The sequence below is a fragment of the Equus quagga genome, chromosome 1, assembly GCF_021613505.1.
Source record: "Equus quagga isolate Etosha38 chromosome 1, UCLA_HA_Equagga_1.0, whole genome shotgun sequence".
Taxonomy (NCBI): domain Eukaryota; kingdom Metazoa; phylum Chordata; class Mammalia; order Perissodactyla; family Equidae; genus Equus; species Equus quagga.
Window position 1 is genome coordinate 152232601 of NC_060267.1, and position 14418 is coordinate 152247018.

Here is a 14418-nt window from a genome sequence, read left to right on the forward strand (position 1 = left end):
TTTTTTGAGGAAATGCTATGCAGTTTTCCACAGTGGCTGAAGCATTTTATGTTCCCACAACAGGGCACGAAGTTTCCAATTTCTCCACATCCTCACCAATACTTGTTATTCTTTGTTTTTCGGTTTTGTTTTTTTTCATAGCAGCCATCCTAATGGGTATGATATCCCCACTTTTTAAATGTGGCATCTGAAGCTTGAAGGCAGTAAATAACTTGCCCAAGGTTGCAAAGCCCATTAATATCATCAATTCAGTTGTGATGTGGCACTGAATGCCCCGCCCAACTCCTGCGGCCACGGAGGAGGCCCACCAGCCATCATCAAGCTGCCAGCAAAAGCAACTCGAGGTTTTCCCAGAGCCCCAGCCTGTGCTCCCTGAGGCCGTCACCAACCCCCGGGGTGCCCCAGGCTACTGCGGAAGTCAGCGCCCAGCCCAGCCCCAGCTGCTCTTACCAACCAGCAGGCCTGCCCTGCAGGGTCCACCCTCCCTGTGCTCCACCCAGGCGCTGCCCCACCCCCACCCCTTGTGCATGGAGGCCATGCAGGTGGTGAGGGAACCAGGATCCAGGCTGAGGATCGGGAAGGCACTGGACACTGGGACCCAGCTCTGGCTTTGTCACGTCCGTTTCTGGCCCCGCGGCCACCTCTCCTCTTTACTCCACATGTCAAAACCCTTTGACGTGGTACTCCCTCTTCCTAGAATGCTATTCTCCCTTCACCTTACTGAATTTCTGCTTACAGCTCTGATCTCAGCTTGATTCTCAGTTTCTTAGGGATGCCTTCTCTGCCTGCCCTCCAACAACCCAGAAGGATCTCTCTATAATTTTCCTAAAATAAATGTATTGCTAGTCATAATTATATATCTCTGTGCATTTTAAAAATTAGACTATGATATCCTTAGAGGGCTTAGCACATAGTAACTGCTCAATAAATAATTGTGGCAGTAAGGATGGTTGGCAATAGGTACATTGCTTTCCCTTTGGAGATAACTTCTTTAATTAGGGGACCCTCGGATGCATAAATGTGATACAACTAACCCGTGTCTTAGAGAAAACTCTTAAATCACCTTTGATCTTAAAACACATGATGCAAACTGAGTTGTCAAGTGTTCTGGTTAGTATACATGCCCCTGCCAAAAAAGAGAAATTTCCCCTTAAAAATGAATTTAGACTTAACTTATCTCAGAAAAATTTTCTTCTTGGGATAAGTATGATTTTGATTTCTAAATATTTTCCCACAAGAGTGTGTAAGACTAAAGCCACATCCACCTTAAGACATCACAAGTTGTGGGTTGGTTAACACTTCACTAACACTGCCTAGTACTAACTCACATTTGAAATATTCTACAGTTCTGACTGATAGCTGACAACAATGCAGAACACAAATAGCCACAAATTGCAGCTCAAGTGAATGCTGAATCCTAAACAATTTTTATCCTGTTATTTGAAGGCTTTAAGATTTCTTTGAGTTGGAGAAGAAGGGATGAGAAGGTTTTTATGACCTAATGGAAACACAGCTGTCCTCTCTGAAGATGGAGTCCCTTTCTGCTGGTGGGCTGCATAGGGAAGGGGATGAGCAATGGATGCTTGAGGACACTGATTACCTCCTCACCTCCCTGCTCTTAGAACAGGACCTATTGTCACAGTGAAGAACCCATGCTAAATTAAAAAATATGTCTTCCACATTATACCTAAGTCAACACGTGAGTTGAATTTTTACTTGAATGATTAGGTCAAGTGTTCAAGGACTCAGATTTGGGCCTATAGAGAGGAATTTTCCAACCCTGGGACCAGCAGCCCCAACTTAGTGCTTACTGGCTGTTGCCCTGGAGCCTGTGGATAAGTTTCTGTATTTCTCATATCCTTAGGGCAGAACTACACAACCCAAATGGCATGGCTTCCAGGGTAGTTTTACATTCATGTTATAGAGACTTGCTGGTCTGCCAGGCAAGAGTACACATATTCCTCCCAAGCTGGTGTGCAAATTGTGAGGATCTGTTTGGGATTCTCCACCAAGCTCTGCATGCCCATTATAGTTGTGGCCACATAATAAATTCTAGGTGGGAATTTCTGCATCACTTCTCAATAATCAAGAGTGAATAATCAAGAGTGAAGAACAGATCCTGGAGATTACATGTAAGCAGATTATGTGGCACTTGGGCATGTTCCATCCCTCCTGTGGCTAGCTAAACCAATGGAAAAACATTCATGTGCCTAATCCTGCACATTTACACAGTAGCATAGCATCCCCTACCTGTACTGGTCTGTGTTGTAAGACCATGGAAATAAGACCTCAATTGATATAGACTTAAGGCAAAGGTTCTGCTCCTAGCCTGTGTGTGTGCATGTGTGTGTGTGTGTGTGTGTGGTTATAGATTGAGACTGGGTTATAGATTGAAGGCATGTGCTTATACAACTGGGGCTGGCTTGACCAGGATGCTGGTCAGGTGTTGGCAGCCGGTCTGGGTTCTCTGAAGCCATAACGGTATTAGGAGATTTTAACAGGAATGCAGTAATCTAGCAGCACTGCCCTCTCTACACCTTGGAAATAACATGAATTGAATACTGGAGAGACCAAGCCTAAATAATAAAATCCAGATACCAAAGATGGGGAATAAGGCAGAGTCAACAGAGCCTGACAGTTAGAGCTATGAAGATTTGACTTCTAAAATGAGATTAAATTGGTACCAAGGTTACTGCCATGAATACTAGCTGAGGTTTGAATTTCACCTTTTCAAGTCAGCAGTTTAATGTGTGTGATGTATGTGTGAATTGCACTATTCTAAAGGGCCAAAGTCAGGGTGCACTGGATGAGTGAAGGCATATGTGGAAGATTGATGCAAGTCTTTGAATCTGAGTAAACGAAAGAGTGGTTGTCATTACCAGGGAAACTTGAAGGAGAGCTGGTTTGGCAGGCAAGTGGGTGAATTTGATTTTGGATAAGCAAGTAACTTGCAATAAGAAGGATGTAATACAGCTCAGAAAACTGAAGTACGCTAACCATAAATTATTGCATACGAAAACTGAAGAAAAACTGTGCCCTTGTGCCAACTGTTGCCTCCTCAAAAGTGCCCGGCATTTAGAAACCAGTGATTAGCATTTCTGCTGCTGTTGCTGATCTCAGATTCCATGCCAGCTGAGTGTTGTGTGATGCTGCCTGCTGAAATGATAATTGAATGGCTCCAGTCTCGGGCCTGATCCTGCCTAAATGGATCACCTTTGCTTCTTACTGTCAAAATAAGAAAAGCTCCGGTGAATGTTCATCAAGGAGTTTGCTGAGTTAAGAACAGGAGCTGTGTGTCTGGATGACTTTGGACCCCATTGTGAGCTTGACTGAGTGCTGATGACTTTCCTTAATTTGAAGAGTAATTGTCCCTGAAATCCTTTCTCTGCTTTCCCATCAAAATAACGATTAAATCCTGAAAATAAGGGGAAAAAATACTTAACAACAGTTACTGTGGATGACAGGAATCAAGGGTATTCTGGATTTAGTTAGATTATATATCAGTTTCCTTCTTGGTGGAGCGTTGACCTGAGTGAGCTGCAGTGGTGAAGCGGAGCATCAGACGCAACCAGTTCAAGCTACAATGGGCTCCTCAGACTTGCCTGAATGGGAAGAAATGAGAAATATCCACAATGTGCTGGAAGAAAAAGATTAATAATTTGACCCCACAGAATCAGGAAGAAGAAGAGGAAGAAGGAGAAGGAGAGAGAGAGGGAGAAAGAAAGAGATCAGAAGTGGTAAGACGTGGTGGAGGGTAAAAAGTAGAGATAAATTATTTTTTTAAAATACATTCTAGTGCTAGATGCTTACCCAGATATTATTTAATTAATTTTTACAATAACCGTGAAAAGGAGGTATTATTTTATCAATTTATTCACTTATTAGTACATTCTGCATATACTCATGCTTCTACAACTCAGCCTTGCACTGGAAACAGCAGATATTGGCAATGATGCTTTTATATTTAGATGACTAAATGAAGAAATATCAAATACTTTAATATTTAGATAAATTAAGTATAAAATCATCTCAAGAAAACTGTCACATGTGAAATAAATTGGCAGGGAGACAAAAACATTGGGTGATGAGATGGTAGATGTGGAAGATAGAAGGAGATATCTCTAGGCAGCCTTCTTCTTCCAACAAAAGTGAAGTGACAGCAGCCAGATTTACTCTTATACATGGAATGACCAAACAACTGGACAAAATATATGAAACAATAGTTTTCAAGACATTAGGCAATAAAGGACAGGATCCCTGTGAAATAGGAAACTAATGAGGTGAACCATGGATTGCTCCAGTTTACTGAATGAGAGTTTTTGGAGCGTGGCACAGGGAAGGGGAAACCAGGTGGAGCTCACCAGACTCCCTGAGTTAAGGAGACAGATTTGGGAGAATGGGAGACCAGGCGGCCAGAGGGTGCAGGACAGCAACTGGTGGGCAAAGAGTTGTACAGAAGGAAACCTGTATCTGGAAGCTAAGTGTGCTGGCTGTATTTGAGGTGTCACTGCACCTAGGCCATCTCAGAAGACAGAGCTAGGAAACATATGCATGTCTCTAACCCAAGTATGCACACACACACACACAGAGTTTATATATATTACATACTATATGTGTATCACTTATATATGTTGCATATACGTACATGTGTGCGTGTGTATAAACGTGAGTTCACACCGATATCACTGATGTTAAGCCACCACCACAGGGTTATTTTTAGCATTCCCTCCCTTACTTATTTGTAACTTCTTTCTCTGACAGTAAGAAATCTGGCTGTCTTTATCTACAATATATTTACTAATTTGTTAAACTCTCTTACATACATAAATTAATTTCAGAATTGCTAACCTGTGCCCCTGTAGGAAACAAATTTACCAACTGGAGTATCATGAACAGTTCTTTTCCCTTTAGTTTTACACTAACCACCCAAGAAATTTTTACCAGTGACTTAGGGTCAACTCCTTTTATCCCCCATCCCCTTCAGTGAGGTTATGTCACACATTTGTAATACCGTTAGATTTATTTATCGTAGTCTACATTCTATCCTAATTACTGAAAAAGAATCTCCCCTTAACCAATCTTTAGCAGACTCTTCTGAACCCTCTTCCCGACTAGGCTTTGACCTTGGGCTTTTATACTCATCCTTGCCGAGTCCAGTTTTAGCAAGAATTCTGCTAAGTAGGTTTAGAGAGCTCCTCCACCCTTGATATCTGATCATTCTTGATATCTGATCAAGTTCTTGATCCTCCAACTTTGATACATAAGTCTTTGGTGTGTCTTTAGCAAGAATCCTGTTAGGTCAGTTTATAATCACAGGGCCAGGAACAGAATTTGCTGCCCCAAAATATGCCTCTTTGGCATAAGGATTATTTTAGGATTATTTTTAACAAAGAGCAGACACAGGGAAAGCTCGGAAAACCTAGTGGAAGTTACCCATTTGTAAGAGAAATTTATGTTTATAAGAGAAGTCGCCATTTGTAAGGATGCCTTCCTCTCTGTGCCAGGAAGGAGAGGATGACTAAATCTCTAAAAACTCTTATCAATAGAGAAAGCAATGACTTGAATCTACACAACAACTTTACCCTTGTTCACTGTGCTGACCTCATCCTAAAAATACAATGTTAAAGCTGTTTTTCAGGGGCAGTGAGCCAGCCGGGAGCATGTGCAGAAGAGAAAATTTTGATCTGCCAATGGAAATTTATCCTACCAGTGCTTCTGCATACCAGGCTGCCATCCCTGATCCTTTAAACCTTACCCCGTACCCTGGATCTGGGAGACAAAATTAAGAGACTTTCCTTCTGTCTCCTTACCAATTAATCACTTAATAAACTTCTTCCCTCAAAGACCCATGTACCACAATATCAGCTTCTGTGAGCATCAGATGGCGAGTCCTTGCTTGGTAACAAGTTTAGCAAGAATCCCCCTATCCTTGAGGTATCCTCTTAGTAATTTCCCATCTGCTGACCCCCTTACTCTGTCCATTGGCTACAAATCCCCAGCTGCCTTTGAATTTGAAGCTGAGCTGGATCTCTGTTGAAATATTCTAACTGCGATAGTCTTGAATAAAGTCTTTCTTACCATTTTAACAAGCATCGGAATAATTTTTTCTTCAACATCACTCTGACATTTCTACTTGATTTTTTAAATTTTGCATATAGTACAATTCACCCTTTGTGATGTATCTTTCTATGGGTTTTGAAAACTGCATACAGTCAAGCATCTAAAACTACAGTAGAGAAGAGTTCCACCACCCGAAACATTTCCTCATGTGGCCCCTTTGTAGTCAACTCCTCTTTCCACCTTCAAACTCTGGCAACCAATGATCTGTTTTCCATCCCCATATTATTGCCTTTTCCACACTGTCATATAAATGGAATCACATAAATGTAGCGTTTAGAATCTAGCAACTTTCACTTGGCAAAATGCATTTAAGATTCACTCATGTTATTATGTTAACCAATAGTTCACTCATTTTTATTGCTGAGTAGTAATCCATTGTATGTATATACCACAGTTAGTTTATCCACTTAGCTGTTGAAAGAATATCTGATTTGTTTCACATTTAAAGCAATTATAAATAAAGCTTTTATAAATATTTGTGTATAGGTTTTTGTGTGAACATAAATTTTCAATACACTTGAGTAAATGCTTAGGAGAGGATTGCTGGGCAACATGGTAAATATATATCTCACTTTATAAGAAACTGCTAAATTGTTTTCTAAAGTGACTGTACCATTTTGCATTCCCACTAGCAACATATGTAAATTTCTTCTGCTCCATATTCTCACTATCACTTAGTAGTGTCAGGTTTTTTTTTAGCATAAGGAACTGAAAAAAAACCTTTACTCTACCCTCTTAAGTTTAGTGCCTGGGGCTGATGAATTAAATTGACAGAAGATAGACTGACAGAAAAAAAAAAAAGTTTATTTTGCATGCATTCAGAGGCTTTCCAGAAAAGAGGTGAAAACCCAAAGAAGCAGTTAGACCCAGAAGCTTATATACCATTTTAACAAAGGGTCATAAAGTGTGAAGAAGAAATTAGACAAAGGAAAAAGGAGTTTGGTCTTCTGGGGGTGGGGAGGGTAAGTTGTGGGAAGGTGACTAGGAAATATACAGTAAATAAGGGTTATTCAGTAAGGTTTGTTATGTGGATTCAAGTCATCTCAGGTGATACATTTCCTTTACAAAAGGGACATTTATGCCCTTCTTTTAGGCAGAAAGGGGGAAGGCAGAGAGCTCTTCTGTATTTGCTGTTTCTTAATCACCTTCAGCTCAAAATTATCCTTATGTCAAAGTGGCATATTGTGGGGTGGCATGTTGTGATCCCCTTCAATTAGCCATTCTAATGCTTATGTAGTGACATCTCCTTGTGGTTTTCATTTGCATTTCCCTAATGACTGAAATATTGAGCTTTTTTATATGCTTATTTGCCACTCATATATTTTATTTGGTGAAGTTCCTGTTCAGTTTTCGCCTGTTTATTAAAGTGGGGTCTTTGTTTTCTTCTTGTTGAGTGTTGTGTTCTTTATATGTTCTGGATGCAAGTCCTCTATCACAAATACAATTCACGAATATTTTCTCCCACTCTGCAGTTTATCTTTTTATCCTCTTCCCAATGTCTTTCACAAAATAAAAGTTGAAACTTTGACCAACTGAAATTTATCAATTATTCTTTTATAGTTCATGCTTTTGGCATCATATCTAAAAAGACTCATTGCCAAACTCAAAGTCACTCAGACTTTTCTCCTGTTTTCTTCTAGATGTTTTATAATATTACATTTTTTCACTTACATTTCTGATCCATTTTGAGTGAATTTTTGTATAAAGTATGTGGTACGTGTTAAGTTTCATTTATTCTTCCTCCAATCTTTCTAACACCATTTATTGAAAGGATTTTCCTTTCTCCAAGGAGTAGCTTTTGTACACTGTGTAAGGGTAAATACAAATTAAAATAAATAAATAAATTCTCATACCAGAAGCAAAAAAGAACTTGTCCCTCTCTTTTTAACATCTTTTTTGGAAGATACGAAATTGCAAATACTTTCTGTTTCTTTTGGAGATGCACTTGTCTTTTTAAAAGCTAAATGAGCCTCTTGTCAGTTTTTCACTTGAGATTTCTTTCTTGAGATGACAGGCCCGTCTTTTTGAAATGTGAAGGTCAAGGAAGGTGACCCCAATCTTCCTGTTTCTTTGGGAGTTTTAGCTTCAAGTGTTTGATTCCAAGCTGTAACTTTCAGTTTGTCATAAAGACACAAGAAGTTTAATTTTTCCTTCTTGATAAAGACAATTAACACGTGTGTAATGGATTGTGTCTGTTTTGCTTTATAAGAGGGTGTGATTTCTTTCTGTCTTTACAATCTCCTGAGCATGTTGCCTGAGGTGCACATCACATTCCGGTTTAATGCTTTTTCAGTAATAAAACTGTTTTCTTTCTCTTCTACCTTTGTGGGTAGGCTTTACAGATTGGCAGGAGATTTTATTTATATTATTAGATTTCCTCCTCAACTATCAAAAATCAATTGCTTATGTTTGTATGGTCTATTTCTGAGCTCCTCATTATGATGGCTATAGCTTTATAGGATGTCTTGAAAATTGACAGAATGAGGGCTCTGATTTATTTTGTTTTCAGAATTGTTTGGGCTATCCTAGTGCCTTTGCATTTCCACATAAATTTTAGAATCTGCTCCCTGACATCTGAAAAAAAAAAAAGTGCCAGGAGTTTGATTGCATTGTGTTGAATCTGCAGATCAAACGGGGGAAAATCAATGACTTAACAATATTGAATCTTCCAATTCATCGTCACAGTACAGTGCTCCACTTATTTTGGTCTTTTATATTCTTTTCATCAGTTTATTGTAGTTTCCAGCATACAAATACTGCTCATATTTTGTTAGCATTTAAACTGGTAGAGCTTTTCTCACTTTGAGGTCACAAGTATGCTGTCTTCTGATCTTTTATCCTCCTTCTTCACTAATTGTGCTCTAACTGTATACTTTCCAATGAATTTTATAACCTATTTTACTTCTTTTGATTAACTTTGTTATCATTTCCTTTCCTAATAAAATAGATCAATACTCAGTACTTTGTAATTATAAACTATTGGAAACAACCAGTGTCTTTGAGTAAGGTGAATGAAGAAATTGTGGTATATTATGTGTGTTAAAAGATAAACTGAAGCATATTAAAATTTTGAAGAGTTTATTTGAGCAAGCATCACTTTGAATCAGGCAGCATCGCGCCAAATGTAGTTAAGATGCTCCACTGACAGGAGCTGGGGCAAAGTTTTTATAGAGAAGACAGGAAGCCAAGCAAGGAAATTATTTGATTGGCTATAGCTGAAGCAATTCCATTATTTGGGGAAGCCTAGTTGGCTGTTTGTGATTGGTTGTTTTTCTTAATCTTTAGGCATTTACAGGAATTGACCCTGGATTCAGGGTTTATTTGCTTACTAGGCTGCAAAAGCATTTGAGCCACTGAAATGTGATTACATGTGATTAAACACTACAAAGCAGTTAAAATGAATAAATAAGATTGATAGGCATCAACATAGATGGATCTCAAAAGCATAATCTTAAGTAAGAAAAAGGCAGGGAGTAAAGCAATACATACAGGGTTCCATTTATATAAATTAAAAACAAACAAACATACACAGAAGATAACACTCTAGATTATAGGTACATGCGTAGATGGGAATGATCCACATTTAAGCCATGGAGGGGTGGGCTCAGTAGGGACAGGAACTGGGAACAAAGGATAGTTACTTAGATGGTGGTGATAGGCTTGTAATGTTTTGTTTCTTTTTAAACAAAAGGCTAAGTTTTGAATCAAAGATAACAGCACACATTTATTTAACTCTGGATATATTTTATAGGCCTGGATATGTGCTGAATTTTTAATCTTTTCCTAACAAAATAATTTAGAATAAGAACAAAAAAAGTCTGAAAAAAACAAGCCATAATATTAAAGAAAATTCTGGAAATGAGAAGTACAAACATTAATTAGAAGTAACATTATCTATAACAGACTCGTATTGAAATTTGGGTAATGGAGCAAGATAGTCCAGAAGTATTTTCTATTACAAAGACAAACCTACTGTGTTGTGGGGGATTGGAATTGGCCACCCCAAGATATGTCTCTTTGGCATGAGGATTATTTTGGGCTGGTTACTTTTAAAAACTGCAGACATGAAAGAAACTCTGAAAAGTAGAAGTTACCCTTTGTAACAGACATTTACATTTGTAAGGGAAATCTCCATCCGTAAAGGTGTCTCCATCTCTACACCAGGAAGAAGGGAAGATGATTTTATCTCTAGAAACTCTTATCAATGCTGAAGGCAAGGACTTAAATCTCCATAACAACCTTACTCTTGTTTACTGTGCTTTTCTGTAACCTCCCATAAATGATTCCCCTCACCCCCAACATCCTCCTTTGTAACTGAAGATGGTATGTAACATGAGAACCTCCACCATTTTGGAGAGTTGCTCGGTTTTCCTGAGTCTCTCACATATGTACATGTTATAAAGCTTTGTTTAATTTTCTCTTGTTATTGTGTCTCATGTAAATTTAATTCACAGCCTGACCAGAAGGACCTAGAGTGGGGAGAGGAAATGTCTTCCACCCCTACAGTGTCCTTAAGGAAGTAACGTAAGTCCGTCATAAAGGAGTTTCTCACCCTCATCCCCACAATAAATGATGTTGGGGCATCTGTTTAGCAATTAGAAAATATATAACTGGTCTTCCCTCAAGCCCACACTATGTACTCAAATACATTCCAGAGAGAATAGATAATTAACTCTTTAAAAATAATGCCACAGAAAATCTTTAAGAAAATAGAATTGGATATTTATTGGATCTTTGTAAAGACCATTATTTTCTAAATATGAATGCAATAGGAGAGTTCATAAGAAAATAGGGTGAGTAATTTAACTGCATACATATTTTAAAATTTGGATATATTAAATACACATTAACAAAATGAAAAGGCAAATAAAAGCTGAGAAAGTATTTGTGGCAAATATTATACTTTATATAATCATTTAGGTGTAATAGACAAATATGTAAAGGACATGACAGAGAATTCTCGGCAGTAAAACCCAAATTTCTAAACAAATTTATCAAAAAAAGATCAACCTTCTATAAATAAAAGAAATGCAAATAATAACAATGACGTATAATTGTGAAATATTAAATTAACAAAAAGTGGTAATATACAAACCTAGTGAATGTGCTGTGAAATGTATGTTCTCATGTATTGTTGGTGGGAATAAAAATAGACACAATCCTTCTGGGAAATAATTTGGCAGAGATGACAAAAACCATAAAACTATTCATAACTTCCTGTAGGCTATCTTCATATAAATAAAAAATATAAAAATACCAACTTACATGAAGATATTCGCTGCAGCAATATTCATAATGCTGGAAAATGGAAAATGGGAAACAATCTAACAGATATGAATGCAAGAATGATAAATTAATGCACATAGATACATGTGAAAGACACAATTTTTAAAAACAGGGTAAAAGTTGTGTGTTTTCTGTGATTATTTTCGCCTTACTATTAGACCATACACAGCAGACTCCATAACTTGTCTACATGACTATCCTCTGAATATAATTTACTTAATCACTTCTATATTATTGACTGGTAAAATTTTGAATATTCAATGTGTGAATTTAAACTCAGGTTTCGCATTTTAAGAAGTCACATCTAGCGTCTATTAGTAAAGATTTATAACTTGTAAGTGATTTAATGTCTTTCTATGGTACGTGAATGACTTAATTTCCTAACACAGTATCTGTATTGTTAACACAACACTTATCTCATGAAACAAAACCACAAGTATTGCCTACATTAGAGCTCTTTTCTGTACTGTTTATGCCAATAGCAGAGACATTCCTTCCAGTAATCATGATTCAAGCCTAGTACATAGGGGAGCTATAGTGAAGAGGCATTCCAACAAAACCAGCTCTGTTCTACAAGTAGCGTCTGTTCTTCCGAGGAGGAAGAGCTGAAGAAAATACACTGCTTCCATGGGTTTGGAAGAGATTTTCAACTGATACCATTCAGTCCCAAACAAATTCAAGTGTGGAGGTTGAGAGGCTGGGAGGATCTAAGCTAAATACCACCGCCATTATCTTTCTAGGCATCCAGTGCTCCACCCTCCAACTGGAAGGGCTCCTGAGTGCTCTGGGAAATTGAAAGAGCATTACCCACACAGCTCTCAGGTAGTGAATTGCAGTCTGCACTTTACTTTCAAATACTTTAGCATATATATTTGGTATATATGTGTGTGTGTGGGTATATAACTTCGAAATACATTCCTAGGATGGATGGCTGCTCCAATCTCAATAAATATTCCAGGGATGGTTAGTTCATATATAATCAAAAGTCACACACCAGAGACTGTTACTACAAGTACTTCACCTGCGTTTATTCATCAATAGAGGAGGTTTTGTTAATTATCATAATGGATGTACAAATGGGTGTTCATTGGTGAAACTACTGGTGTTCAGGATATGTGAATAGGCTACAAATATGGTGAAGATTCTCTATCTTCACATAAACAGAATCCAACTGGCTCAGAATTCTGGATCCTTCAGGATAGTATTTGAGGTCTGCTTCTAAAACAGGGTCCAGGTACTGATTTAGAAGATTTTGGTTGGTGGATACTGACAAATAAAAATGGCAAGTAATAGGATATATTGGAATATATGAGGAAGCCATTTGGTGTAAACCTAATTCGGCCTGACCTTGTCTTTCCAAAAGGGCCTGACCGAGGCCATTGAGCATGCATTGTGTCTCTGCTTTAGAGATTCCCTATGGCAAGAGCAAAAGGCCCTTGAGATAAAGGTGCAACTTCCCTCCCCCTCCCAACATTGGTGTCTCCTTAAGGATTAAGTATCTTTCCTTAGGCTAGAAACTGATTGCTGCGCTCATCTGTGACCTCCCAGCTTGAGACAATAGACTTGCCTCCTGCTACGCCCACCAAGATAGCAGACCCACTACCTGCTGTGTCCATCAAGTGCTGTGCCGACAGGGCAATCTTGTGACTATTGTGGGAGGGACATTTCAACCATATGTGAAACACCCTCTTTGAGGGTATATAACCACCCTGTGTACCCCCACTTCTTTGGAGTGCTCTGTTCCTTTGTGGAAAGACTCTCCCTGGTTATAATCCTAAGATTTAAGCTCAGAATAAACTCACCCAAATTTTCATTTATAGATTGGTTATGGATTATTTTCGTTGACAGTTCCAACTATAAAGTTGCTACATCCCCCATCTCTGGAATGTTACTGATTTTAATCTCAAATGCGAAGTATGGTGATAGCACCTAAGAAGAGAGATTTGGGACTTCCTTGAGGTTATGGAACGGGTTGCATGATGACTTCTGTGCAATCTGAGGCTACTTTTATTAAAACTTGCTGGTGAGGTTGTTGGGGAGACCTGTAGCCTTAGTCTGCTTCTAACTATTGGAAGCTACCAATACCCACAAGAGTCTGAGCATTAAGAATGGTTTGGCCGGCCCAGTGGCACAGCAGTTAGGTTCACTGGCCCAGATCCCGGGTGCAGACATGGTGCTGTGTGGCAAGCCATGCTGTGGTAGGCGTCCCACATATAGGGTGGAGGAAGATGGGCACAGATGTTGGCTCAGGGCCAGCCTTCCTCAGCAAAAAGAGGAGGATTGGCGGTAGATAGCTCAGAGTTAATCTTCCTCCAAAAAAAAAAAAATTGGCAAAATTGACTTAGGTTAATCCGCAACAGATTAGGTCTGAGAAAACTCTCTTGGGGCACTGGGACCACTTCTTGTGGACATTCAGTGGGCAATAGGCTGTTATGGATGGGAGCTTCTCACCAGATGCTTAGTGTGAAACACTATTGATGTAATTCCTTGGCACAGAAGATAGTGATGCTCACTGGAGTAGATTATGGAGGTTTTAGGCTTTCCGACTCAGTATCCATGTTGTTCCATGGGCTGACAATTTAAGGCCCCGCTCTAACTGGGGCTGAGTGTTCTCTGCATTATGACTTGACTTCAGTCTGCATGGTTCCTCCAGGTCTACAGCGCACTGCGTTCCCAGCCCCATGGTCATCTTCCCTCATCAGTCCTTTTGTTTCCTTTCAACTGGGGAATTTTGACCGGATTCAGTGGTGTGGAGACAAGAAGCCTTGTTCTGATGCAACCTGTCTTCCTCCTTGCTTTGAGTCCACCACAAGCTTTTGAAATTCAAAAGACCTTTTCTTCTTTCAATCCTACCCTGAAATCATCACGCCCCACTAGTTCATGCCTCATGATCTAGCCTGAATGGCATTGGAGAAAATATCATGAATAAGAAACCTACTGGTTCATATGTCCCAAACCCTATCCAAAACCTCTGGATTCAGATAGATTTAGAAATTCAGATTCTTTGGGGGA